Consider the following 27,861-nt stretch of genomic DNA (forward strand, 5'->3'; position numbering starts at 1 on the left):
CTAAGTGCATCAGGGTACAGAATATATATGTGTGTGTGTGTGTGTGTGTGTGTGTATATATATATATATGAGTGTTTCACAGGATATACTGTTTGGTATTTTTCTCTGTGCATTTTAGTCACTTTATACCACTTAAATCTTCTGTTTGTGATCTGCATTGCAATCAGACTCTACAGGGGTTTTTTGTCAGGTACTGTGTCTGGCTATATTGTACTGTTACGCCCTAGAGCTACATTCTCCAATAATGTCTGCGTCACAGGGCGGGAGATCTGTGGCTGATCCTGCGTCATGCAGTGCTGACACCGTAGATTTATCTGAGGAAAATATTCCAACTGAGGGTCCAGGTATTGGGGGTTCCGTGCCCCTCGGTCAGCCTGCAGCACCGGTGGCACACCAAGACCCACCTTGGGCTGCTTTTTCTAATTTATGGACTATGCTAGTAACGAGACTTGCGCCCCCTGTGGGACTTCCTGTGCCTGTACAATCACGTATTGTCCCTGTAGTAAATCCACCATGGGTGAATTCTCTGTCGACTCAGTTACAGCAGTTAAATTAGTCTTTGGTTAAACAAAAGCCTGACCCTCGCCCCCCTATGACCAAAGGGTCATCTAAGCAGGCCATTTCTTCCTCACAATCCACGCATGTTTCGGATACTTCATCCGATGAAGAGGGCATATACTGACCCATCAGGCACTGATGCAGATGCTTCTGATGGGGAATCTACAACACAGGTGGATGTTCCTGACCTCTTGGAGGCTATCAAACTGATTCTTCAGATCGATGATGAAACTGTACCTCCAGATACGACTAAGAAATCTGATAAGTTTAAACGTCAGAAGGTTACTAAATTAGTTTTGCCACATTCTGACCATTTAGTTGACATACGTCAGGAATCCTGGGAGTCTCCAGGAAAAAAATTCTCCCTGTCTAAAAATATGCTAGCTCGTTATCCCCTCGCTGCAGACTTGAGTAAAAATTGGAAAACGCCGCCGCCGGTGGACCCACATGTCACACGTCTGGTAGTGTCATCTACTCTGCCTGTCACTACCGTCACCTCTCTGAAGGAACCGACGCATAAGCGCCTGGAGGATTGCTTGAAGTCTATTTACGCTCCTGCGGGTGCTGTGCATAGACCTACTATAGCAGCTTCTTGGGCTGCAAAAGCTATTGAAGCCTGGGTTCAAAAAGTTGAAGCGGAGCTACCTTCTAATTTTTCTGATAATGCCAGATAGTGTCTTTCATATATTACCACAGCCTCTCATTACATTCAGGAGGCGGCCTCTGATGCCGGTATCCTGGCAGCCAAACTACGTCCATTCTGGCTCGCCGGATTCTGTGGTTGCGGTCCTGGTCTGTGGATCTGGACTGTAAAAATACCTTGGAGGTGATCCCTTTTAAGAGAAACATCCTTTTTGAGGAAGATCTGAACAAGATTGTTGCTGACTTAGCATCTGTTAAAACTGCATGTCTGTCGAGTACTAATCCTTCAGCTCCAAAGGCTAAAAATACCACCTTTCGTTCCTTTCAACCTCCAAGTAAAGCAAAGGGTCAGGCGTACCCAAAACAGGTTCGCACTTCTAAAACCTCTAAACCCAAACCTAAACGTTCCTGGGCTGCCCGTCAGCCTGCTTCCAAACCAGACAAGCCTGCTGTATGACGGGGCGGGCCTCCCCCTGGGGGACCCCAGGGTGGGAGGCCGACTTTTGTGGTTCGCCCAGGTATGGTTACAGACCATTTCAGATGCCTGGGTGAGGGAAGTCGTCACTATGGATACGCCATCTCTTTCAAGAAACGTCCCCCTCGCCCGGTTTGCTCGACAAGTATCCCCTCGGATCCATTGAAAGCAAAAACTCTACATTTCTCTGGCTGGGTCCACAGGATTATCCACAGGATAACATTGGGATATTGTCGAGCGACAGCGAAAATGGCACCAACACGATCACAAGCTTTCTGGCCTCCCAGGATGCATTGGGGCCTCCACTATATAGTCCCGCCCACTGTTCAGTCAGATCAGTTTTTTGCTTGGTGCGGCAGAAAGCCGCATGGTCACAGGGCTGCTGTGAAAGCAGCCTTAAGTTTTTATTAATTTATTTTTATAGACTTACTGTTTTGGTTTTTTGAGCGACTTCTCTTAACAGCGTCTTAAACGCATATTAGAAAGAGTCGCTCCAACAACTCCCCACTGGGTCGCAACAACGCTTACCTCCGCGGTACAGTGCTGTCTCGACGGGCGTCTGTGTCGGATGTTCTAGCACAGGGCTGGCCAAACCGGTCCTCGAGATCTACCAACAGTTCATGTTTTCCAGGCCTCCTGGACATCTGTAGAATTGTCAGTTAGGAATGAATGCAGCACATCTTAATTAGTAATGATTACACCTGTGCACCAGCTAGGTGGTCTGGAAAATGTGAACTGTTGGTAGATCTCGAGGACTGGTTTGGCCAGCCCTGTTCTAGCAGGTCCAGCAGACGTAACCAGGCTGTGGCTGGAGCATGGGGAGATGGTGAGTCTATGGACTTCCTCTTACTAGAGGGGTCAGGACACAGCTACACTGATTTGGTGGAGACTACAAACAGTGTGTTGATGTGCCGAACATCTCGAGTGTGACAGCGCTACGCTCTGGGGATCATAGGCGCCAGGACTAGGTTGAGGCCGCGATCCTGGGAGTTTAAGTCAACAGGGGGTTTCAGACGCTCTCCAGTCCGCCCCTCCTCTGAGTTCATGGCCAGTTCCCGCGTGTCTCTCGTTTCATGAACTGAATGACCTCACTTCCGGCTCAGACGCTACCACAAGGGTACTCGGTCGCAGCTTAGACGTTGCGGTTGTGTACACTGGAGATAAAGCCCGCCAGACCGAGTCGCAGGCCTTAGCGTCTGCATGCACGTGGAGTCGCTCAGCGTCCGTGTGCGTCTGTGAGCGGCAAAAGTGATGAGGAGAATTTGTCAAGCACTCCCATAGCCCTAACATGCTTATCTTGTAAGTCAGGGGTAATTGATATGAATCAATTGGTCACTTATGAGGGTTTGTGTGCAAACTGTTTCGCTTTTCAGCGAAGTAAAAAACAGGAGTTAGTTCAACCTCCAGTAGAGCCACCACGGAATATGTTCGCAAAGACTCTGTCTTCAATAGCAGACAGGTTAGCTCTGGTAGCACCACCTCAAGGGTTAGGTTACACTATGAACCCATACATGCAGCTCCCTTCCTATGGTTTGGTTCCAGTAGCTTCTACAAGCAACCAAGGGGCAGGTAAGACTAAGACAGATACGTCTGTATGGCAGACTACACAAGATGATACATCGGATGATGATGCGGAAACAATAGATTCAACTCCGTATGATGATCAGTCGCAGAGCTTTAGTTCAGAAGATGTAGCTGAATTCATTAATGCAGTGAAGGCTGTGCTTTCTCTGGAAGAACCAGCCAAGACGGCGTTAAAAGCAAAAGCACCTGTATTCAAACGAACAAGGTCTGTGAAGGCTGAATTTCCAGCGTCAGATGAGTTGACGGAAATGATGGATGAGTCTTGGGCAGCGCCCAGTAAAAGGTATAAGATTCCTAAGAGATGGGATTCTTATTATCCATTTCCTGCTGGAGATTGTTCGAAGAGAGAAGTTCCTCCAAAAGTTTATGCACATGTTCTGCGACTCGTGCATAAATCTGCTTTACCAGAAAAAATATTTTTCAATAGGCTCTCTACCCTTCTGTCTGTGACATCATTCAAAGAGGTAGATGACAGTGCAGTGGTAAGACCTGCTATGGCTTCGGCCTGGGTAGCAAAGGCAATGGGCGAATGGATAGAGGAACTAGAGAATGACATCCCCTCTCCTACTAGGGAGCAAGAGGATCGTCTTTGCCGTTTAAGACAATCTGCCCAGTATTTAGAAGAAGCAGCTATTGATGTAGGCACTGTTGCTTCTAAAGCTTCAGCCCTGGCAGTAGTCGCTCGCAGAGCAGTTTGGCTACGGACCTGGAAGGCAGATGCGGAGTCCAAGAAAGAATTGGAAGCATTGCCTTTCGTGGGTAATATATTTGGAAAACCTTTATCGGATATCCTAGAATCAGAGGCTGAATCGAAAAAGGTCAGATTTCCGGCTACCTATAACCCTAAGTCCAAGGGTTTAAAATTTCGCTCATTTCGCTGGCAAAGCAAAGCGAAAGCTAAAGAGGAGCCTAAACAACCCCAGTTTAAATCCAGGGGTAGGAAGCAGTGGGCTAGCAAAAAGCCAGCTTCCAAACCTGAACAGAAACTCTCAGCCTGAAGAGACGGGCCTCCGCCTGGAGGATTCCAGGGTTGGGGGCCGACTCCTGCAATTTGCACACATATGGCAACAGTCAACAGCAGATGCCTGGGTGCAGAAGATAGTATCTCAGGGGTATGGGTTCCCATTCAGGAGGCAGCCTCCTCAAAGATTTTTTTGCACCAGCCCGTCTCGTATAGAGTCGAAGGCCAATGCCCTGCAAGAAGCAGTCCAAAAATTACTGCAGTCAGGTGTGATTGTCCCAGTACCTCCATCACAAAAGGGACAGGGGTATTACTCCAATCTGTTTCTAATCCAGAAACCAAATGGGTCATATCGACCAATTCTAAATCTGAAGATGTTGAACAACTACATATAGATCCCGAAGTTCCACATGGAGACGTTACGCTCCATAATGTTGGCTATGGAACCGGGAGACTATATGGTATCTCTGGATGTACGGGATGCTTACCTGCATGTGCCTATAGCACTATCACATCGGTGTTACCTCAGGTTTGCCATCCTCAAGGAACACTTCCAGTTCCAAGCTCTGCCCTTCGGGCTAGCTACAGCACCCAGGGTGTTTACCAAGATCATGGTGGTTATGGCAGCTTGTCTGCGCAAGCAAGGGATAAGAATATTACCATACCTAGACGACCTATTAATCTTAGCACAGTCGCAAGATTTACTGTTGAGCCATCTCCAACAGACAATAGTTTGTTTACAGAGACACGGGTGGCTCATAAATTGGGAGAAGTCGTCCCTGAATTCGTCACAGTGGATGGTTCATTTGGGAGCCATATTGGATTCAGACCTACAGAGAGTTCTCTTACCAGAGAAGAAGATAGTCAAGGTGCAGGTCATGGCTCAGGAAGCGTTGCAAGCCCAGACAATGTCAGTGTATGCAGCAATGCGACTGTTGGGTCTGATGGTATCAACCTTCGACATGGTGGAGTATGCGCAATTCCACTCCAGACCGTTGCAGCATCTCATTTTGACCAAATGGAACGGAAATCATCAAACGATAAAGAAGCAGATGATAATGATTCCACTAAATGTAAAAAGGTCTCTAGCATGGTGGCTACAGACAGACCATTTAAACAAGGGGAGACCCTTTTGGATAAAAGAGTGGCAAGTCCTGACAACAGATACCAGCCTGCAAGGCTGGGGGGCGGTACTCGGAAGCCTATGGTTCCAGGGAAAATGGACCGCAAGGGAAAGTCGCCTGCCGATAAATCTGTTAGAAATAAGAGCCATTTACTTGGCTCAGGTTCAGGCAAAGGACAATCTACAAGGAAGACCAGTCCAGATCCGCTCAGACAATGCGACGGCAGTAGCATACCTCAATCATCAAGGAGGAACTCACAGCAAGAGTCTGATGGAGGAAGTAACCCCCATTCTAAAATGGGCAGAACTCCATCTCCCGGCATTGTCAGCAGTATTTGTCCCGGGTGTACTAAATTGGGAAGCGGATTTTCTCAGTCGGCACACCATTCAGGAAACCGAATGGGCACTACACCCAGAAGTGTTTCAGACACTGGTGAACAGATGGGGTCTACCGGAGATAGACCTTATGGCGTCTCGTCTAAACAACAAAGTTCCGAGGTACGGATCAAGAACAAGGGACCCAGGAGCGGTCCTGGTAGACGCACTGTCAGTGGAATGGAGGTTTCAGCTGGCGTATCTGTTCCCTCCAATATATCTGTTACCCAGAGTAGTGAGAAAGATAAAACAGGCAAAAGGAGCAATCATTCTAATAGCTCCAGCTTGGCCAAGAAGGCATTGGTACACAGATCTGTTGAGAATGTCCATGGAAGCACCGATACTGCTCCATCAACGTCCAGATCTGTTAATGCAGGGTCCTTGTTGTCACAGTCATCTGGATCGCCTATCTTTGACGGCGTGGCTTTTGAAACCTTTATCTTAGAGGCTAAAGGATTTTCAAAGCAAGTAATCCAAACCATGCTTAGAGCAAGAAAGCCTTCTTCGGCCCGTGTGTATCATAGAATATGGCAAGCCTATATTCATTGGTGTTCTGGAAAAAATTACAATCCGAGATCTTTTGAAGTAGCTAGAATTTTGGATTTCCTGCAGGCAGGATTGGATAAAGGGTTGAAGGTTGCTTCCTTGAGGGTGCAAATCTCAGCGTTGACTGTATGGTTTCAGCAGAAGATTGCTGACCTACAGGATGTACGTACGTTTTTCCAAGGAGTAGTACATATTCAACCTCCATTTGTTCCTCCTGCAGCTCCCTGGGATTTGAATTTAGTTCTTAAATTTCTCCAGGGTCCTTTGTTTGAACCACTTGATTGAACAGATCTTAAGTGGTTAACGGTTAAAGTTCTTTTTTTACTGGCAATGGCGTCAGCCAGAAGAGTGTCAGATTTAGGAGCATTATCATGTAATTCTCCTTTCCTAAGTTTTTTTCCAGACAGAGCTGTTCTCAGAACGAGATCTAGTTATCTTCCAAAGGTGGTATCAAAGTTTCACCTGAATGAAGAGATTGTAGTCCCAGCCTTTCAGGTATCGGGACTATCTGCGGGAGAAGCGTCGCTGGACGTGGTCCGGGCTTTAAGAATCTACATAGATCGTACTAGTGCCATTAGGAAAACAGATTCCCTCTTCATCCTCTACGGATTCCATAGAAGAGGATGGCCTGCTAGTAAACAGACGCTGGCGAGATGGCTCCGAATGGTAATATCTGAAGCTTATTCTCATGCAGATCTCCCTATTCCGGCTAATGTCTCTGCACACTCTACACGTAAGGTAGGTCCTTCTTGGGCAGCACAACAGGGTGCATCAGCAGAACAGATATGTAGGGCAGCCACATGGTCTTCCATAAACACATACATCAGACATTATGCGTTGGACACTTTTGCCTCTCATGACGCAGACTTCGGGCGGAAGGTCCTCCTATGCAATCAGGAGCGTCCCCACCACTAAAATGGCTTTGGGAATCCCAATGTTATCCTGTGGATAATCCTGTGGACCCAGCCAGAGAAATGAACGTTATGGTAAGAACTTACCGTTGATAACGTGATTTCTCTTATGTCCACAGGTATCCACAGGGATCCCACCCTGACGCATCTGATTTGAGGATCTAGACAATCACTAAAACCTCTTCCTTCTTGTATGGAAGGGTGTGCATGTGTGTTCTTATCGCCTGTACAGGTCTCTACCTAATGTTCCTGCCTAAAATCGCTGTGGAAAGAACTGATCTGACTGAGTCAGTGGGCTGGACTATATAGTGGAGGCCCCAATGCATCCTGGGAGGCCAGAAAGCTTGTGACCGTGTTGGTGCCATTTTCGCTGTCGCTCGACAATATCCCGATGTTATCCTGTGGATACCTGTGGACATAAGAGAAATCACGTTATCAACGGTAAGTTCTTACCATAACGTTCATTTTGTGGTACATTCTCTCCTGGACACAGGAGTGATAGTGCCGGTGCCTGTGGCTCAGAGAGGCAGGGGGTACTATTCAACGTTATTCCTAGTTCAGAAACCGAATGGTTCCTCCTGGCCCATTCTCAACCTTAAGTCTTTGAACAAATTTGTGAAGGTATCCAAATTCCGTATGGAAACTCTTCAGTCTATTGTTCTGGCCTTGGAGCCCAAGGACTATATGGTATCCCTGGACATACAGGATGCTTACCTACATATACCTAGTGCCATGTCTTATCACCAATATCTGTGGTTTGCTAGTGGCAACCTACATTATTAATTCCAGGCCTTGCCTTTTGGACTGACCACGGCTCCGCGAATCTTCACCGTGGTCATGGTGGTCATGACGGCCCTTCTCCGCCGTCAGGGTATCAGATCCTGCCGTATCTGGACGACTTGTTGATCTGGAACTGATGGTCCAATTCCTGCAAGCCCACGGGTGGCTCATCAACTGGAAGAAATCCTCACTGGTCCCTGCTCAGAGCATGGTGCACCTGGGGGCATTATTGGACACACACAACCGACAGTTGTTCTTGTCTCCGGAGAAGGTCCTGAAACTTCAGGACAAGATAAGATGCTTCCTATCTCGCCCACGTGTTTCTATACACTCGGCGATGCAAGTACTAGGCCTCATGGTGTCGGCTTTCAACATGGTAGAGTACGCTCAATTTCATTCTCGCCCTCTGCAACGGTTAATCCTTTCCAAGTGGGACGGCCTGCCTCACCGGATCAGGTCTCACATGATTTCCTTGACTCCGGAGGTTTGTCTGTCTCTGAGCTGGTGGCTCCAGGACCAACGATTGGGCAGAGGTCGTACCTTCCGGATCTCCAACTGGGTCCTCCTAACGACGGATGCCAGTCTGCGGGGATGGGGCGCGGTGTTGGAGCAACACTCTCTTCAGAGTCGGTGGACCAGGAAGGAATATCTCCTTCCGATAAACATTCTGGAGTTGCGTGCAGTGTTCAATGCTCTGAAACTGGCCCTGCCTCTAGTACAGAACAGGCCTGTTTAAGTACAGTCGGACAACGCCACCACGGTGGCGTACATAAATCATCAAGGCGGCACTCGAAGTCGCATGGCAATGATGGAATTGTCAAAGATTCTTCTATGGGCGAAACGCTATCTGCCAGCCATATCGACAGTGTTCATTCCGGGGGTCCTCAACTGGGAAGCGGACTTCCTCAGTCATCAGGACGTACACGCTGGAGAGTGGAGCCTTCATCCGGAAGTCTTTCAACTCGTAGTGGACAAGTGGGGCCTACCAGATGTAGACCTGATGGCGTCTCAACACAATCACAAGGTTCCGGTCTTCGGAGCAAGGACAAGGGATCCTCAAGCAGCGTTCGTGGATGCGCTGGCAATTCCATGGAACTTTCGGCTGCCGTATGTGTTCCCTCCGGTGTAACTCCTGCCCAGGGTAATAAGGAAGTTCAAGCAAGAAGGAGGATTACTACTTCTAATCGCTCCAACGTGGCCAGACGGCATTAGTTCTCAGACCTACAGGGTCTTTCGATAGAGCATCATCTTCTACTTCCGCAACGCCCAGACCACCTCGTTCAGGGCCCTTGTGTCTACCAGGAAAGGGGCTGGCTTTGACGTCGTGGTTCTTGAAGCTTCAGTTCTGAGGGCCAAAGGATTTTCTGAGGCGGTCATCGAAACTAAGTTGAAAGCACGCAAGCCGACTTCAAGCTCGGATTTATTATAGGGTCTGGAATTCTTACTTCACCTGGTATGCGGCTAAGAATTATGATGCATACAAGTTCAGTACTGCCAAACTTTTGGCTTTTCTGCAACAGGGCCTGGACTGAGGCCTCCCTCAAAGTTCATATTTCAGCCTTGTAGATTTGGTTTCAGAGAAAAATTGCATGACGTTCATACTTTCACTCAGGGGCCTATATTTACTAATAATCCGAGTTTGACCGATTTGGTTTTTTTTTTCTAAGTCCCAACACGGGAATTCACTAAGCACAAATCTCGGCAGTGTTTGGGCTATTCGTATAGGCGCTCCATTGTATCCAATGGTGGAAACTTTGCGGTCAGCGGTTGAGGTTACTCGCGGTCAACCGCTGACCGCAAAGTTCCCACCATTGGATACAATGGAGCGCCTATGCGCTACATTGTATCTCTGCCGTGCGCAGCCTGACTGACAGCTCAGGAGCGCACAGCCAATCAGGAGAGTGCCACGACGTGGCGCTCCCTGATTGGCTGAAGGGACCCTCTTTGACAGGAGTCACGGGGGGTCTCGGCAGTCGGGGAAAGGGGTCCCATGTGTAAACATGGGGCCCCTTTCAGTGCGTAGTTCGGGTTTCTCGGTTTGTTTTTTTGCCAAGTACGTGGATTACAAGCTCAGAAGAGGACCGATCTACACTTGATTGTGTGAGTATAATTTTATTTTCAGGTACCCCATGGATTCTACTTGGAGAAGTGGACCGAGCCACGTGTGAACATAGGTAAGTATGTGTGAATGTAGGTGTGCATGTATGTAATAAAGTTTTACTTTCAAGGTGTGTGGATTTCTGTTTTTATCTGGGTATTATTTTTTTGTAGTAGTACTACAGGTCCCAGCGGGCCCGTTTTTCCACTGCATGCTGGTACTTGTGGTTCTCCAAGTACCAGCTTGCGGGGGAGGCTTGCTGGGACTTGTAGTACTGCTACAAAAAACAATATTCTTATTTTTACACATGGCTATCAGCCCCCCATCCGCAGCCCTTGGATGGGGGGGGGCAGCCTCGGGCTTCACCCCTGGCCCTTGGGTGGCTGGAGGGGCGGGACCCCTTGATTTAAGGGGTCCCCACTCCTCCAGGGTACCCCGGCCAGGGGTGACTAGTTAGTGATTTAATGCCAGGGCCGCAGGGACCTATATAAAAGTGTATTATCTCTCTGACTAGTGGAGCCCGGTGCTGGTGTTAAAAATACGGGGGACCCCTACGCTTTTTGTCCCCCGTATTTTTGGCACCAGGACCAGGCGCAGAGCCCGGTGCTGGTTGTTCAAATATGGGGGAACCCCTGTCAATTTTTTCCCCATATCTTTTCAACCAGGACCGGCTCAAAGAGCCCGAGGCTGGTTTTACTTAGGAGGGGGGGGACCCCACGCAATTTTTTTCTTGATTTTTAACACTTTAATTTTTATTTTTTTTAAGGTGCACAATGAAGCCCTGCACGGATCTCACAGATCCGGCAGGGATTCCGTGTGTTTTGTCAGGCAGTGTTTTACTCATCACTCCTGTAAAACACTGCCTGACATTACGAATCACATCGACATCGGAAAAGACGAATGTTGCAAACTCGGCAGCTTAGTAAATGACCGTATCAGGATTCAAAAAGTTGCAGTAAAATGCACCCGATACCATTCGAGTTCAAACACCCTTAAGAACGGCTAAAACACGAATATTAGTAAATATACCCCCGGGTGTTTTACGGATTCAACCTCCCTATGTTCCTCCTGTGGCTCCTTGGGATTTGTCGGTTGTTCTGGATGCCCTACAAGAGTCTCTGTTTGAACCTCTGGAGTCTATGGACCTTAAATGGCTTACACTTAAGGTTCTATTTTTGCTGGCTATTGCCTCTGCTAGAAGGGTTTCAGACTTGGGTGCCTTATCCTGTCGGTCACCCTTTCTGATTTTTCACCGTGACCGTGCGGTTCTTAGAATTCGCCCTGGTTATCTGCCTAAGGTGGTGTCGTCTTTCCACCTTAACCAAGAGATTGTGGTTCTGGCCTTTATCTCTCCTGGTTTGTTCTCCAAAGAGCGGTCTTTGGATGTGATATGGGCTCTCCGTATATATGTGAAGAAAACCGCCTCTCTTAGGAGATCTGATTCTCTCTTTGTCCTTTTTTGGTTTTCACAAACGTGGCTGGCCTGCAAATAAGCAGACCTTGGCCAGGTGCATTAGAATGGTGATTGCACAAGCATTTGTACAGGCTGGACTTCCAGCACATGCTACTATCAAGGCCCATTCTACTTGGTCTGTTGGACCTTCTTTGGCGGCCCGCTGTAGCGCATCCCTAGAACAATTGTGCAAGGTGGCTACGTGGTCCTCAGTGAACACGTTCATCAGGTTCTATGCCTTTGATACTTTCCCCGATGTTATTCCCTGTGGAATACCAGTGTACCCCGCTGCAGAAAATTAGATTTATGGTAAGAACTTACTGTTGTTAAATCTCTTTCTGTGAGGTACACTGTATTCCACAGGGCGCCCACCCTGACGCACTTAGCTTCTTTGGGTTTGTATGGCATTAGCCGCTGGTACCTTCTCTTGTCGTAAGAATGTGGTTGTCTGTGGCTACTAACTATTTTCGTCTCTTAACTGCTACTGCATTGGACTGGTTAACAAAACTGAGCTCCAGTGCCTGGAGGCGGGGATATAGAGGATGTTGTGCAGTGCATCCTGGGAACAGTCAAAGCTTTAGCCTGTTGGTGCCTCGTATCAACATCCACCTCTACACCCCTGGTGTTATTCCCTGTGGAATCCAGTGTACCTCGCAGAAAGAGATTTAACAACGGTAAGTTCTTACCATAAATCTCCTTTTTTTTTTTTTTAAACCTATTAATCTTAGAATATTATTGATGGTTTGTATAGATGAAATTTACTTTGATTCAACAATTTTTTACCTTTGTTTTTAACAAATACAGTTGTCACAGTGCACTTCAGCTTTGCCATGCTGAGTATGCCTACAGGTGTCACTGCTAGCTCTACCTATGTCAAGTCTAAGCTGATGACAGTAAGCTATCCACAGACAACAATACAGTCTATGGAAAAGTAAACATTTAGAGGTTCATTTAAATTTTGGTGAGGGAACAGATGGTGTGGAGTCCCTTCAAAAAACCGACTTCCGTTTGGGATGTGATACAATAATAGGGAAGCCTGCAGCATGGGTCCCCCTGTTATATTGAGACAGAATGAGGTGGTAGTTCCTAGCCTGAAAGCCCTAGGGGTCCTCCTACCAATGTCAACACTGTAACAGCGACAATTACAAAATGTCCAAAAGCCAGAGGACTCCACTGTGGGGCACGCTCTGAAAACGGATTAGTATTTGTGGTGTTAAAAAATAATTTGTAATATAATGGTTTAAAAAAGAAGCTCAAGCATCCCTATTATTAAATGGTTCCAAGTAATTAAGGGGCACCCAATATTAGAAAGGATGGGGTTCCCCTCTTTCACATAATGATGCCCCTTAGTGTTTATTATCTGGTGATCACATGTTTTATACTGCGCTAGTATTATTATTATTATTTCCTTTATTTATATGGCGCAACAAGAGTTCCACAGCGCCTAACGAAGTACATAAACAATGAGCTGAACAAGAAACAGCTACTTACAGTACAAGGCAATGTGGAACAAGTACATGGTATACAAACATTTCTGCACTGGTGGTGGTGGAGGGGGATTGTGGTTCTAACGTCCAGATTTTCTCCATCTTGTGTCAAATAAGAATTCCACTCATTTAGGGCCTGATTCAGAGATCACATCCAAATGTCGCAGCTGCAGGGATTTGTAGTGAGACGCCTACTGACAGCATCTCAGAATCGCCGCTTGTGTACGAAGTGGCAACCGTCAGATGCACATTGTCGATCAGTGACCTGAGTAACGGTTGCTCAACATGACCGTCTGAAGTAAGACTTCAGAGCCATTTGTATTGCATGCAGGGCCACGATTGCACTTTGACACCCCCCACAAAACGGTTGCAATACACCTGTGTTTGAGTTACCACCCATCTGTTACCATTCACAAGCGATCCATGGCTGTCACTCAATTTGCAAATAAATCCTTACTATAACTGCCGTTGCAAAACCATTGCGTCACGTGCAGTGCAACTTGTACACATGCACAGTGGCAAAACATCGCTCAGCCACATCCGACATCGACATTACCATAGTTTTCCAAATGAATAAAATGCTATGCCATGTTTGGCTACCTTGTTATTCATGCACTTTGTAAGCATTCAAATCAAGACAATGAAAATTGTCAAAGTGCAGACTTTGTCACAGAAATGTAACTGTAGAATTATTTTGTAGAATCCTACTTTTTGACTTTTCATTCTTGCCCCAAATCTTTTTCAATACCTTTTATAGACAACACAGCCATAAGAGTAATAAGCACCCCCTTCCCTAAGCCTATCCAATATACCCATGGTTATCCATTTCATCATCAACCACAGTGCATGTTTTTGACCAATTACATAAAAAACAAATTTCTTTTTCGGGTTCCATAGGGATCGACAGGGATAACATCGAGGTTATAGGGGTAGGATCAGCTCATGGGCATCATACAGTTAAGCCTATTTAGATATCCCAGGATGCCTCAGTCCGGCTCCCTGTAACCCCGCCTCCATGCGCAGACAGGTCAGTTTTTTTTATGGTGCCAGCAGGAAGCTGGATGCACCTCTGTACAGGGGGCTGCTCTTGCAGCCCCAAGAGCTTTTTCGTTGTTTTTGACTTTATTTTTTTCTACTTTTACACTGAGCCTGTTAGCGCTGGATGTCTAATAGACTCCAGCACTGCATTCTTCGAAACACCCCACCAGCGCCGAAACTCCCGCACGGCCTTTGCCAAGATGGGTACTTGGGGCAGGGTCCACAGGAGCGACTAGCACCGTTGCTGCTGGGCAACCCCTGATCTGCGTGGCCGGCCATCGGGGAGCAGGTGAGAGGGTCCAGGTCTCCGGGACCCGCACGTAAAACACGGTCCGCTGTGTGTCCAGTGAGGCGGGCGCTGGGTGTGGACACTGGGCCGACCAGGGACTCCACTAGACTAACAAGACATATAGGGTTTACCTATAAAAGGGCCCCTCAGTACCAGTGATTTGAAATGCCAGCACAGGGGAGGGAGCGCCAGCATGTAGCCCCTCCCTCAGCTTTGGGTGTCAGTCCACCGCGGACGTCCCGATGTTTAGCTGCAGCTCCACAACCTCTTCCCCTCATAAATACCGTCGGCAATATCAGAGCAAGCAAGTCAAATCTCCGGGAACGCTGGGTTCAGTCTCCCTGTAAAAACGTCTCCAAACTCCACCTAATGGACCCCATATGTAAGCACCACCTAATATGGTCCCTATGACTAACTTACCTTGGGTAAATACACTGAATACTACAGTTCGGAGTTTAGCCCAAATGCCCCTAGCGTTACAAAGGATGTTACCTGGGACTAAACCATCTTCAAGGTCCACTACTAGGACCCCTTTCTTTCAATCCACTCCATTGAGTCTCCACTGAGGAAGGGGAAGACACAGAGTCTGTCACTGATTCCTGCATTCTTGCAGAGGACTCTCCCAACATAGTGGAGGTGGCTCAGTTAATTGAGGCTATTAAACACATCCTTCAACTCACTGAGGATGAACCTGACCCTCTTGTTAAGATAACAGATGTTTTTAAGCGACAAAAGATAATGAAATCTGAATTCCCCCATAGAAATTATCTCATGGAAATTAGACAGGAACCCTGGAAACCTCCAGGTAAGACGTTTCCTGTGTCTAAACGTTTAGCTTCCCGTTGCCCTATTCCTGGAGAGGATTGTGCTAAGTTGGAGGCTTCCCCTCCGGTAGCTTTGCATATTGCATGTCTAGTTAAGATGTCCATTCTACCTGTCACTACTCTTTCCTCACTGAAGGAGCCCACTGATAGAAGGATTGAACATTGGGCCTAATTCAGATCTGATCGCAGCAGCAAACTTGTTAGCTAATGGGCAAAACCATGTGCACTGCAGGGGAGGCAGATATAACATTTGCAGACAGAGTTACATTTGGGTGGGTTATTTTGTTTCTGTGCAGGGTAAATACTGGCTGCTTTATTTTTACACTGCAATTTAGATTTCAGTTTGAACACACCCCACCCAAATCTAACTCTCTCTGCCCCCCTGCAGTGCACATGGTTTTGCCCATTCACAATCAAGTTTGCTGCTGCGATTAGATCTGAATTAGGCCCATTGTCTTAAGTCTATTTTCTCTCTCACCAGTGCTGTAAACAGACCGACTGTGGCTGCCTCCTGGGCTGCTAAAACCATTGAATTATGGTTCCAGTCCATCGAGGGAGAATTGCCCTCAGATATATATCCTGTATATATGTCCGATATATGTCCTGCATGTCATTCTTGACCCTTATGCGGCAAGCAGCTGCTTACATACGTGAGGCCCTGTCTGATGCCGGAGTGTTGGCAGCTAAGGCGACTACCACCTCTGTACTGGCACTGCGCATTTTCTGGTTCCACTCCTGGAAAGCTGACCTCGATTCCAAGAAAACTTTGGAATTTCTCCCTTTTACTGGTGAAGTGTTATTTGGGGCCAAATTGGACAAAATTGTCACTGCTTTGGCTGCAGCTAAGATTGCTATTCTCCCATCCACACCAACTCCACGTGTCAGGAGTTCAACTTTTCGTCCTGAAAGCAAAGCGCAAGAACAGGCTTTTCCCAGACAGACATCCACTAATCCCAAGGCCAAACAACCCTGGACCGCACTTCAACCTTCAGCAAAACCTGACAAGCCCGCAACCTGAAGGGGTGGGACTCCTCCTGGAGGACCCCAGCATGTGAGGCCGACTTCTTCACTTTGCGCATGTCTGGACTCTGACCACTTCGGACGCCTGGGTGAAAGAAGTGGTGTCTCACGGGTACGCCATCTCATTCAAGAGATGCCCACCCCCACAGTTCTTTTGAACAGGTCTTCCCTGAGACCCCAAAAGGCTCTAATTCTGCAATTGGTTGTGCAATCACTCCTGTAATCAGAGGTGATCATACCGGTTTCTCAGTCTCAACGCGGAAAAGGGCTATCATTCCTCCGTGTTTCTAGTGCCCAAGCCAAAAGGGTCACACCGACTCAACCTCAAATCTCTCAACAGATTTATCAAGGTTCCCAAATTCCCCTTGGAGACCCTTCGATCCATAGTTCTTGCTATGGAGCCAGAAGGCTTTATGTTATCCCTTGATATACAGGATGCATATCAGCATATCCCTATTGCTCCCTCACATCAGCAATACCTGCATTCTGCTATATCCAGCCAACATTATCAATTCAGGGCACTGCTGTTTGGACTTTGCACGGCTTTGAGAATTTTTACCAAAGTTATGGCAGACATGGCAGCACAGCTGTATCTTCAGGGAGTACAAATACTTCCCTACCTGGACGACTTACTGCTTCTAGCTACTTCACAAAGTGTCTTTCAATGACATCTTCGAATCACAATGACCTTCATTCAAAATCACAGATGGCTCATCAATTGGAAAGAGTCCTCCCTCACACCATGTCAGCAGATGTTACACTTGGGAGCCCTATTGGACTCAAGCTGCTTCAGCCGCGCCAAGTGTCCATTCAATCAGCCATGCAAGTCCTGGAATTATGGTCTCGACCTTCGACATGGTGGAGCATGCTTTATTTCATTCTCGCCCTCTACAACATCTGATCTTGGCCAAGTGGAAAGGCCAGCCTCATTTGATTAGATCCCAAATGATGACTCTCATTCCAAAGGTTCACTTGACTCTCACCTGGTGGCCCACCTAGATAAAGGACTAACCTATTGGATCCCGAAACTTGGTACTCCTCACCAGGGACAAAGTCTCTGTGGTTGGGGGGCAGTGACGGAACAGCACTCGTTTCAGGGACGTTGGACACATTCTGAGTCCCATCTCCCAATCAGTGTCCTGGAATTATGAGCTGTTTACAAAGCCTTAACTCTGACGCAAAGCGTCCTCAGAGGCAGGCCTTTTCAGGTTCAGTCTGACAATACCACGGTAGTGGCTTATCTCAATCACAAGGGCGGCACTCTGGGCCGGACGGCGATGCAAGATGTGGTCCGCATTCTCAGGTGGGCAGAATGTCACCTTCCAGCCAGTCATCTTCATTCCAGTGACCCTCAACTGGGAAGCAGACTTCCTCAGTTGCCAGGATGTTCATGCGGGAAAATGAGCCCTTCATTCAGAAGTATTTCAGCTTCTAGTGGACAGGGCTGGTATCCCAGATGTTAACCTCATGGCCTTCCGTCACAACCACAAGATTCTGGTGTACGGATCTCGTGATCCGCAAGCAGCATTCGTGGACGCTCTCTCAGTCAAATGGACCTTTTGTCTCATGTACATCTTCCCTTCAGTCTTCCTTCTGCCAAGGGTGCTACGGAAATTCAAACAGGAAGGCGGCAACCTCATTGTAGTGGCCACAGCGTGGCCCAGACGTCATTGGTTCTCCGACCTACAGTGTCTCTCAGTGGGAGTTCCCCTTCAACTTTGATGGCATGGCTCTTAAATCTTCCATATTAAGGGCAAAAGGCTTTTCTCGCCCGGTTGTGCAAACTTGCTGGGAGCCTGCCAGTGCCTGCTGTTCAAAGGCTATTATATTTACCCCTTAGACTGAGCTGCAGGGTAGGCCTTCCTCTGGCTAGATTTAGATAATGAGTCAACGTGGTAAAGAGGAAGGAAGGTACATCGTTTTAGAGGGAAATTAATTATTTATTTATTTATTTATTATTTGTTGCGGCTACATGATTTTGAAAACAGGTCTGAAGCAAAATAACTTAATTACCCGCTACACTAGTACAATGAAGGAAACAATTTTTGGTATGAACAAATATTCATCTGGGAAGTCATTGGGCCGGATTCAAATGTTAACACGCCCCCTATCTCCCATCTAAAGTAACGGGAGATAGAGGGGCGATATTCAAATGTCCCCCGTTTTTGCCCCTGTTGCGTGCTGTACAGTTGGGTTTAGGCGCGCATATCACCTAAACCCGCCCAAACAGGTTTCTTTACACGCATTTCCGCTCGCTACCTCCGGGGGTAGCGAGCTGAAATTAACTTGTCGCGCCCGACGGCAGTAATATTAGAATACCGCTGGCAGGCATGATTGTGGCCGGAAGGGGGAGCGCACATTTGAATCCGACCCAGTGTCTCTTAGTAATTTGATAAGGCTGGCGAGAGTGGATAAGTGGCAAGGATCTATGATCCTAAATAGCTATAGAATAAGAACATGAATTGAAAATCTATTTACACATGAGAAAAATGTAGGGTAATTAAATTGCCGGCGAATGCCTTCGTCTGGCCGAATATGTGTGGCACTCGCCACACTTAACGGCAGCGGGATCTCGCACAAAAGTGTTCACTACCCCATAAGTTAGAAACTGTTTACTGTGAATAAGGGTGCAAATCGGCCAGGATAAGGGTGTGAGTCGGGCCAGCGTTTAAACACCACAGCAACAGAAATTTGCCCAATTCCCCTGCAGTTGAATTCCCATCATGATCTTATTGAAGAAGACCTGACTTAACTTGTTGGCATGAAGTGTTGTATTGTAAAAAATTGTGCTAGCTCAACCACACGGTCTTGTGTACAGTATTCATCAGCTCTGGAAATCCTCCTGATTCCTAGATGTTGGCTGTAGAGTAAGCCTTCTGTTGTAGATTTTGTTGAGAGTAAATTATTTTTGTCTGGGCTTTTGGAGCATATGTTTATATTGAGAGTTTCAGTATTAATGGGAAATATAAATATATGAGTGTCATAATGTAAGGAAACCTACTAAAAAAATATAACTCTTACACTAGTGTTCTGAATTTAGCACTCAATGTAAAATATAACGTGTCACTGTGACATGTTGCTACATCTGTGTCCTTAAAGTAACTATGCTGTTACCTCCACACTCCATTAGAGATATTGGAAACTGATACAGGACAAAAGCTCACATTGCATTCAGTTAAGATGAAGTTATATCACTGGCTCTCCCCCTGTGTAGGAATCTACTAATCTGCACACTGGACCTCATATACAAAACGATAGATGCACACCACAAAATGTCTTGGCTTTGCACTGGTGTGCCTAGATCAGTGGTGGCCAACGCGTGGCTCTTGAGCCACATGCGGCTCTTTCTTTATTCAAATGTAGCTCCCAACACTCAAAGTCACATGACCACAAGAGATCTGTAAACTGCTGCACTCCAGCCAGACATGCAGCAGCACTACGTAGACTGAGAACTGAGGGAGCCAAATACACATGGGGGAGCTGGCTGGAGTGACACATGGGGGAACTATTATGTGAATGTATATTATGTATTATGTGAACCTGGCTATTTCAATATATTTTATGCGGATCTGGCCTTTTCAATTATTTGATGTAGAAGTGGCTTTTTCATTGTATTTTATGTTGGATCTGGCTTTTTCAATGTATTTTATACCAGGGGCATGGCCTAGTAGGCACAAGGTCACACCCCATTTTTGCAAGTGCGTCTTCAGCTTAAAGTCGGCTCTTTGATGTACCTAACAAGATATCTTGGCTCTTTGTCTCTAACTGGTTGGCCACCACTGGCCTAGATGGTCACCCAAGTACAGATGAAGGTACACAATGGGATGCAGTCACCTTCTCGATATTCAAGCTGTCAACAGTTATGATGTTGACATGGAGCATGTTGGCATTTGTGGCTCAACTTGTTCAGTGTCAACGTGAAATGTCGGCATTTGAGTAAAGTTATGGTCAGGCTTAGGCATTACTGGGAGGATTAGGGTATTTTGCACTTGTAGGGTTAGAGGTTAGCACTACTTACTGCCGCTGGAACAAGTGACAACGGAACTCTGGATCCGCTGACCGCTGGACCCAGAAGATACTGCTGCAACGCCAAAGTCACTTCATTCTACATTCTAATCATGTCAACATTGCATCATTGTCAACATGGTCAATGTCAACATTCTTAGTCATTGAAAGTGAGTACAGTGGTGTGTTTGCTCCATACTCCATAAAATGCCTAATCTCTGCCAAATTATCATCCCTGCTTGTGCAGAAAGAAAAATTCTGCAGAAATGCTGCCCCATTTACTTCCTAAATCTATGCACTTTCATTTTAATTTAGATGCATTTTCACAAATCGACGTCCACAATGTGATGAAAACTGATTCAGCACTGCGCTTAGCTTGAATGGCCTGCGGCAGTGGTTCTCAGACTGTGTGCTGTGGCACCCTGGGGTGCCTCAGGACACTTGCAGTGGTGCCTTGGATTGGTGGTTCAGGACCAATTCAAATTATTTATGGTGAATGTAATAGATAAAAACCAGAGTTGGCGGTTGCCAGTCATAAACTCTGTGGACAAAAAGAAACATATCTGGTCCCTGACTATATAATTGAATCTAAGGATGACATATAAACACAATTTACTTAATTTAAAAAAAAATAAATAATAATTTTTCAAAATGTCTCAATAAGAAAATTTGGCCTAGGGGTGGCGTGAAGAAATTCTGATACTCTAGGGCTCCGTGATTCAAAAAAGATTGGGAACCACTGGCCTATGGTATGTTTCTACAGAGGAAGTCTGAAAGCCTTTTACTTCCTTACAGAGAAACCGCTTCCTCCAGACATGGCAACGTGCTGTAACGTGGTGACAGAGATTGTGGCGGACATGTTAATTGAAGAAAAACAAAAATCTGTATTTCTAATATACTATTCATCCCAGTAATACATAGCTGTACGTGCAGTATATTATAAAAAACATACTATTTCTTACACCAGCTGAATATGCCTATCTTCTGGACTTTCATTTGCCTTTTTTCTCGATGTATTCATGTTTGTTTCTGTTCATTATTAAACATCAATATGCGTAGATCGAAATTCTAGTTCTTTGTAACACTCAACACGTCACAGTTTGGCTAGTTGTACTTTCTTCTACGCATTTGTTGTTTTTGCAGATGCCCGGACAACTCCCAAAATGGAGGACTGAACTCTTGGTCTTTGTAGGCTGAGGCTCCTCCAAGTACTAACTGCGTTATTTTGCCAAGCCAATAGAAGATACTGATGTAGGCACTATGTGTTGAAAATCACCACAGATTATTAATTTTGTAGAAATTATTTAGATCATCTTTGTTGCAACAGAGCAGTATTTCTTCACTGCATTGAGTTGTTGCTTATAACGGAGGGACAGTCTTGAATCCCAGTATAGATATTTATAAATGACTGCATGGCGTTTCTTCTGTCCCAAGACATTCAGGTTATTTAGTCTTACAGTTGACACTGTAGAATATTGAGAGTGTCGACATCTGAAATGTCAGCATTCTTCACAGACCGGCAGCAGTGGGTTAGACTACAGGAGGGGACGTTAGGCTGAGGCACTAAGTGGAGGGAGAGTTATGGTTTAGAATTAACAATATTTTCACTACCAGCAAAGTCTCCACTGAGACCACCAGGGATGTTTTGTCGACATACTAATGCTGACATTCCATAAGTGTCGTCATGATGAATGTCATTGTTGTAAATGTTGACATGCCAGTTGTGTCGACATGCTGCATACCAACAATACCACCATGTTGAGATTCTCATGGCGACTATGAATGTTGACAAAATATACCACGCCCGACATTCAGAGCCTTTATTCGAGAAATGTTCTCTTAAGGTTGTAAAATCTCAGTGATGCATTTTTCTTTTTAAATATTGCTGCATTCGTACTAATGAAGTTGGTGCTCTAAAGGTGCATACACACTGTGTGATATTTTAGCTGATATCCTTCATTTTCCCCCTTCTGAGCGATATTGACTAAACTATTGCACAGTGTGTATGCTGCAAATGCAGAGCTGGCCCTAGGCATAGGCAAACTAGGCCAATGCCTAGGGCATTTGGAATGCCTAGGGGCACAAGCAGATTCTGCTGATTAAAATGATATGCAGCATGCCTATATTCTGTGTGTGACTGCGGCTGTATCTGCATGCGAAGTGCTGCGTTACAGTGTATTCCTGGAAATTACTATAACGTAGCATTTCGTATGCAGATACAGTGCAGTGACACACAGAATTTAGGCATTCCGCATATCATTTGAATCAGCAGAAGATGCTTGTGCGTCCTTGCCACATAGCAATGCAAATAAGATGCATTTTCAGCAAAAAAGGCACCCAACGCTAGTAGAGGTAGCATCTCCTGCTACATGGCATATTGAGGCAAGAAGTATGAGGACACATCTGTATCCAAGCAGAGGCAGAGGTCACATTGTTAGCGGCACTGTGAGTGCTGTGTGCGGGGGGAAGGAGTTGGTTGTGTAATAGTGTCTGACATATGTGTAAGGGGCATTATGTGTGTCGTGTATAAATGCATGAATAACGTGCGGCACTATTGCATGATAAAGTGTGAATAAAGTTGCAGTACTGTGTGGCCTGACTTGAATTGGGTGTACTATTGTGTGGCCATGCCCCTTCCTAGCAAGAACACACCCCTTTTTTGTGCTGTGCGCCAAATGTGCACACTGTACCTATTTAAAATATAGGCCTACCGCACCAAAAATGAGGACTGCTATGGGTGAGGGGTGATGGTGCTGGGAAAGCAGAGCGGATTAAGGCAGGGGCAACAGGGGCAGCCATCCTGGGGCCCCCGCACCCTGTGTTTTTAGGAGTCTTCCTTTGGCAGCTCAGCTGTTCGGTAACTGCGACCGCCGAAGAGCTCCTCCACAGTCAGTCTCGTGGAACAGGGAAATCCTGTGAGACAGTGACAGCCGCCGGTGTCTGCCTGCGCTCCCTGCTGTTATGTAAGTGTGTGTGCATGTAGGTGTGTGTGTATGTGTGTTCGCGTGTGCGTGGCCCGGGGGGAGGGGGTTGTGAGCATTGCCAGCAATTGTAGGTGGGGGCCCCCACAATCTACAGTGCCCTGGGCCCCCACCAGCCTTAATTCGCCCCTGTGGAAAAGGGGTTGCAATGTCAGAGGTGGATCTAGCGGCGGTGCTAGGGGCACCTGCCAAAATCTTGCCTAGGGCATCCTATCGGTTAGGGCCGGTTTTGTGCAGACGACAGCCGATGCGCGATCCCAGTGGTCGTTAATGACCCCCTCTGTCGGCTGTATATGTAGCTCAATCTGACAGTACCGCCAGAAGCTGCAGGCCGGCTGCGGCGTGATGTCACTGAGCGATATCGTTTGTGTTATCGCTCAGTGTGGCCTGGGAGGGAAGGGAAACACTGTGAAATCGCTCCTCAGCATTGCCTTCTTCCAGGGGGATTGCATGCTTTTTTTTATCATTAATTATTTTTCAACCTTATTAAGCCAGCTGACAGGGCAGATAAGCTGTTGTTTTAGTACCACTTTTATTTTTCAGCATGTTTTTGGCAACTTACCAACTCACCACTCTACATCTGGTGGCACCTATTTTAAACTGTATAAATGTGAGGATCGTGACTTTCAGTGGCGCAGATTCTAAATGCATACCTCCAACATGACCCCCTCCAGGAGGGATAGAATGCTCTGTTCCTGGACTTCCCTCTTAATTTAAGATTGCCATCACCTGTGCTGAAACAACTTTCTCCTCAATTAATTAGTTCTACACAGGTGATGGACATCATAAATTAAGTGGGAAGTCCAGGAACAGAGCATTTTGTCACTCCTGGAAAGGGTCATGTTGGGAGGTATGTAAATGACGATCTTTTTTCTGTTTTGTGGTGGCCCTTACTCTATTAAAGACCGCCTTTTGCAAGTCGCCGGAGACCTGCCATATTGCCAAAATTGGAAGCTATTACATCCTGTTTTAGGTCTCGCTCATTTTCATATTTTGTTGTTGGTTTTTTTTAAGTTCTAGGTGGTGGTATTTTGCTGATGTGCTAAACAGAGACCAGTAATGCGTTTTCTATCTGGTAGAAGAGTGTTTTACAGTAAAATAAATGGAAAGCAATAAGAAGTAAATTAGAAGTTTTTACATTGTTCCTACCAGGACACTTTCTAGACCATTTCTTTGTTGTTAGCACTTCGTAAAAAAACAAGCAAACTCAATATAGAAACTTCACAATTCTGCTCATTCTCTTTAATTATTTGACGCCATCTCCATAATAACCTAATAGAGTACCTCTTCCTTCTCTATTCTCTTTCTGTCCAGAATGTTCAACTGATTATTGGGGGCAAAGATTAGTTAATAGGCACCAGAAAATTCAGGAAAAGAAGACTACAAACAGGTGAAAGGGACATTAATTATACAGAGGTTCATATCACTGCAGTACTGGACCTACAATTGTAACCTACCTATAGTCCCCAAGAGGGGTAAGTTTCCCACCCAGTGCCAGATCTGGAATTGAAAAACATTCATACTAAATGAGCAATTAAAAATTGGTTCAATCAGTATTTCAGGCAGTGGATTAAGATGAATATTTAATATATGTTTTAGAATATTATTTTTTATATCGTAATTTATTTGCAAACTGCATGCTTACACACACTAGTTAATGTCCACAAAGATTCCTTTAATGTTTCTTCTTCAGATTCAACATTGCTAATTGCAGAAAAATCAGTATTATGAGCAGGGAACACTGTAAATCACATGCTATGACTTAATGAACCACAGATAAAAGCTCTTTCCTGTTGCTTTGTGATGGCTTGCACCAAACCGGTCTTCTTTTCACTGCTGATCAACGTATTGAAGAGTTTTCTGGTTCCATGGATAAAAATACAATTTGCTGTGCTTTTGTTTCAAGACGATACAAGAGACTGTGTTATGGCTTGGAAGTGTAATTAGTAGCACTGCAGATCAGAGCTACCAGTTTTGTGGCTGCATGCTTTGGGCTTAATGGTAACTGTGTTGGTGGAGTTTGACTGATTGCTTATTCAGTTATTAGAGAAAGCAATGAAAAGTGTAGAGTGGCAGGGGGATTGCAACAAAATGAATGTATTTTCTTCAAGTCAAGGAACGATTTAATGCTCAGCTGATTACCAAGGTATGTTGTCATCTTGGGAAATAACTATTAATTTATTAAAACTCCCAAGAGGGACAATATGATAGCCTGCGGGATGTTTTTTTTAAAGCTGCAATCATTTAAACTTGGTTTTGCCTTTTAAATTCTTGCTGCTTTAAAAAAATCAAGCAGACTCACCGGAATTGCGTCAGTGCCTGTATCTCGCAGGCTATTACATTTCCCCCAAGTCCTCAAACTTAAACTCTGATTATGCCAAAAGGACCTAAAATATAGCCTTGCTACAGACCTGGAAGAGCTGTAAAAAACTGGGATGAATAGAAAGTAATGTAGTACTGTACTTCAAGGTGTGTTTAACGGCATTTGGGTGGAATATCTGTGGTAAGCATTTCAGTTTTGAAGCAGATTTCATAAACCATTATATTGAGAATCCCATGAAATAGATGCTTTATAACATTTTCTGATCAGTAGTTACGGACATAGGGGGTCATTCCGACCCGATCGCTCGCTGCAGTTTATTGCAGCAATCGGGTCGGAATTGCGCATGCGCCAGCGCCGCAGTGCACCGGTGCTTCGGCCGTCGTTCTATAGCGATCGCCTCTGCCTGATTGACATTAAGCCGCCATATAGGGGGCGCGGTCCGGCCAACGCAGGCGTGGCCGGACCGTTGGGGGCCGCGGCGGCTGCGTGACGTCTCGCAGCTGCTGCGGCCAATGGCAGCGGTGATCAACTCCCGGCCAGCCGCAGGAGCTGCGCTGGCCGGGAGTTACTCCACAAATACAAAAGCATCGCCGCTGTGCGATGCTTTTGTATTTGTGCTGGGGGAAGCCGGACTGACATGCGGGGCGGACTAGCCCTGTGCTGGGCGTCCCCCCGCATGTCAGTCAACAACTCGGAATGACCCCCATAGTCAGTTAGCTGGAAATAGGCATATTCTGGTAGATGACTTCTTTGAGGAGATACTGTTATTCATACTGAATAACTGCAGTATGTTAAGACTTTATAAATGCTTGTAAATATTGATAAGATGAGCTCAGTTTTGATATCCTGTTGAAACAGGTATATTTTATAAATAGAAAAAAACTAAAGAATACATTAAATTACAGTTTGTGCAAAATTATCTTCAATATCTCTGAAGGGATGAGATCTAAATTCCGTCAGTCACCATCCCGACGGTCAGAATGCAGACTGATCCCTGTAAGTATTTTAACCGTAACTGCCCCCTCCAGCAGTCTAACCTTAACCAACCCCTCCCGCAGCCTAACCCTAACTGTCCCTTCCCGCAGCCTAACCCTAACCGCCCCCTCCCGCAGCCTAACCCTAACCGTCCCCTCCCGCAGCCTAACCCTAACCGTCCCCTCCCGCAGCCTAACCCTAACCGTCCCCTCCCACAGCCTAACCCTAACCGTCCCCTCCCACAGCCTAACCCTAACTGTCCTCTCCTGCAGCCTAACCCTGTCCTGTCCTCTCCTGCAGCCTAACCCTAACCCGCCCGCTCCCGCAGCCTAACCCTAACCATCCTCTCCTGCAGTCTAACCCTACCCATCCCCTCCAACAGCCTAACCTGAACTGTCCTCTCCCGCAGCCTAATCCTAACCGTCCCCTCCCGCAGCCTAATCCTAACCGTCCCCTCCCGCAGCCAAATACTAACCGTCCCCTCCCGCAGCCTAACCCTAAGTGTCCTCTCCCGCAGCCAGATACTAACCGTCCCCTCCCGCAGCCTAACCCTAACTGTCCTCTCCCGCAGCCTAACCCTAACTGTCCTCTCCCGCAGCCTAACCCTAACTGTCCTCTCCCGCAGCCTAACCCTAACTGTCCTCTCCCGCAGCCTAACCCTAACTTCCCTCTCCCGCAGCCTGACCCTAACTGCCCTCTCCCGCAGCCTGACCCTAACTGCCCTCTCCCGCAGCCTGACCCTAACTGCCCTCTCCCGCGGCCTTACCCTTTACTGTCCTTTCCCGCGGCCTCACCCTAACTGTCCTTTCCCGCGGCCTCACCCTAACTGTCCTTTCCCGCGGCCTCACCCAACTGTCCTTTCCCGCGGCCTCACCCTAACTGTCCTTTCCCGCGGCCTCACCCTAACTGTCCTTTCCCGCGGCCTCACCCTAACTGTCCTTTCCCGCGGCCTCACCCTAACTGTCCTTTCCCGCGGCCTCACCCTAACTGTCCTCTCCCTCGGCCTCACCCTAACTGTCCTCTCCCTCAGCCTCACCCTAACTGTCCTCTCCCTTGGCCTCACCCTAACTGTCCTCTCCCGCGGCCTCACCCTAACTGTCCTCTCCCGCGGCCTCACCCTAACTGTCCTCTCCCGCGGCCTCACCCTAACTGTCCTCTCCCGCGGCCTCACCCTAACTGTCCTCTCCCGCGGCCTCACCCTAACTGTCCTCTCCCGCGGCCTCACCCTAACTGTCCTCTCCCGCGGCCTCACCCTAACTGTCCTCTCCCGCGGCCTCACCCTAACTGTCCTCTCCCGCGGCCTCACCCTAACTGTCCTCTCCCGCGGCCTCACCCTAACTGTCCTCTCCCGCGGCCTCACCCTAACTGTCCTTTCCCGCGGCCTCACCCTAACTGTCCTTTCCCGCGGCCTCA

The 27,861-nt window shown here is 46.8% G+C and overlaps 1 protein-coding gene across 6 annotated transcripts in view; it reads left to right on the plus strand.

Moving 5' to 3' along the window:
• CABIN1 (calcineurin binding protein 1) overlaps window positions 1–27,861 on the plus strand; it is a 459,275-nt gene that overhangs the window by 347,129 nt on the left and 84,285 nt on the right. The window lies entirely within an intron of this gene.

Source organism: Pseudophryne corroboree, chromosome 1, assembly GCF_028390025.1.
Source record: "Pseudophryne corroboree isolate aPseCor3 chromosome 1, aPseCor3.hap2, whole genome shotgun sequence".
Classification (NCBI taxonomy): Eukaryota; Metazoa; Chordata; class Amphibia; order Anura; family Myobatrachidae; genus Pseudophryne; species Pseudophryne corroboree.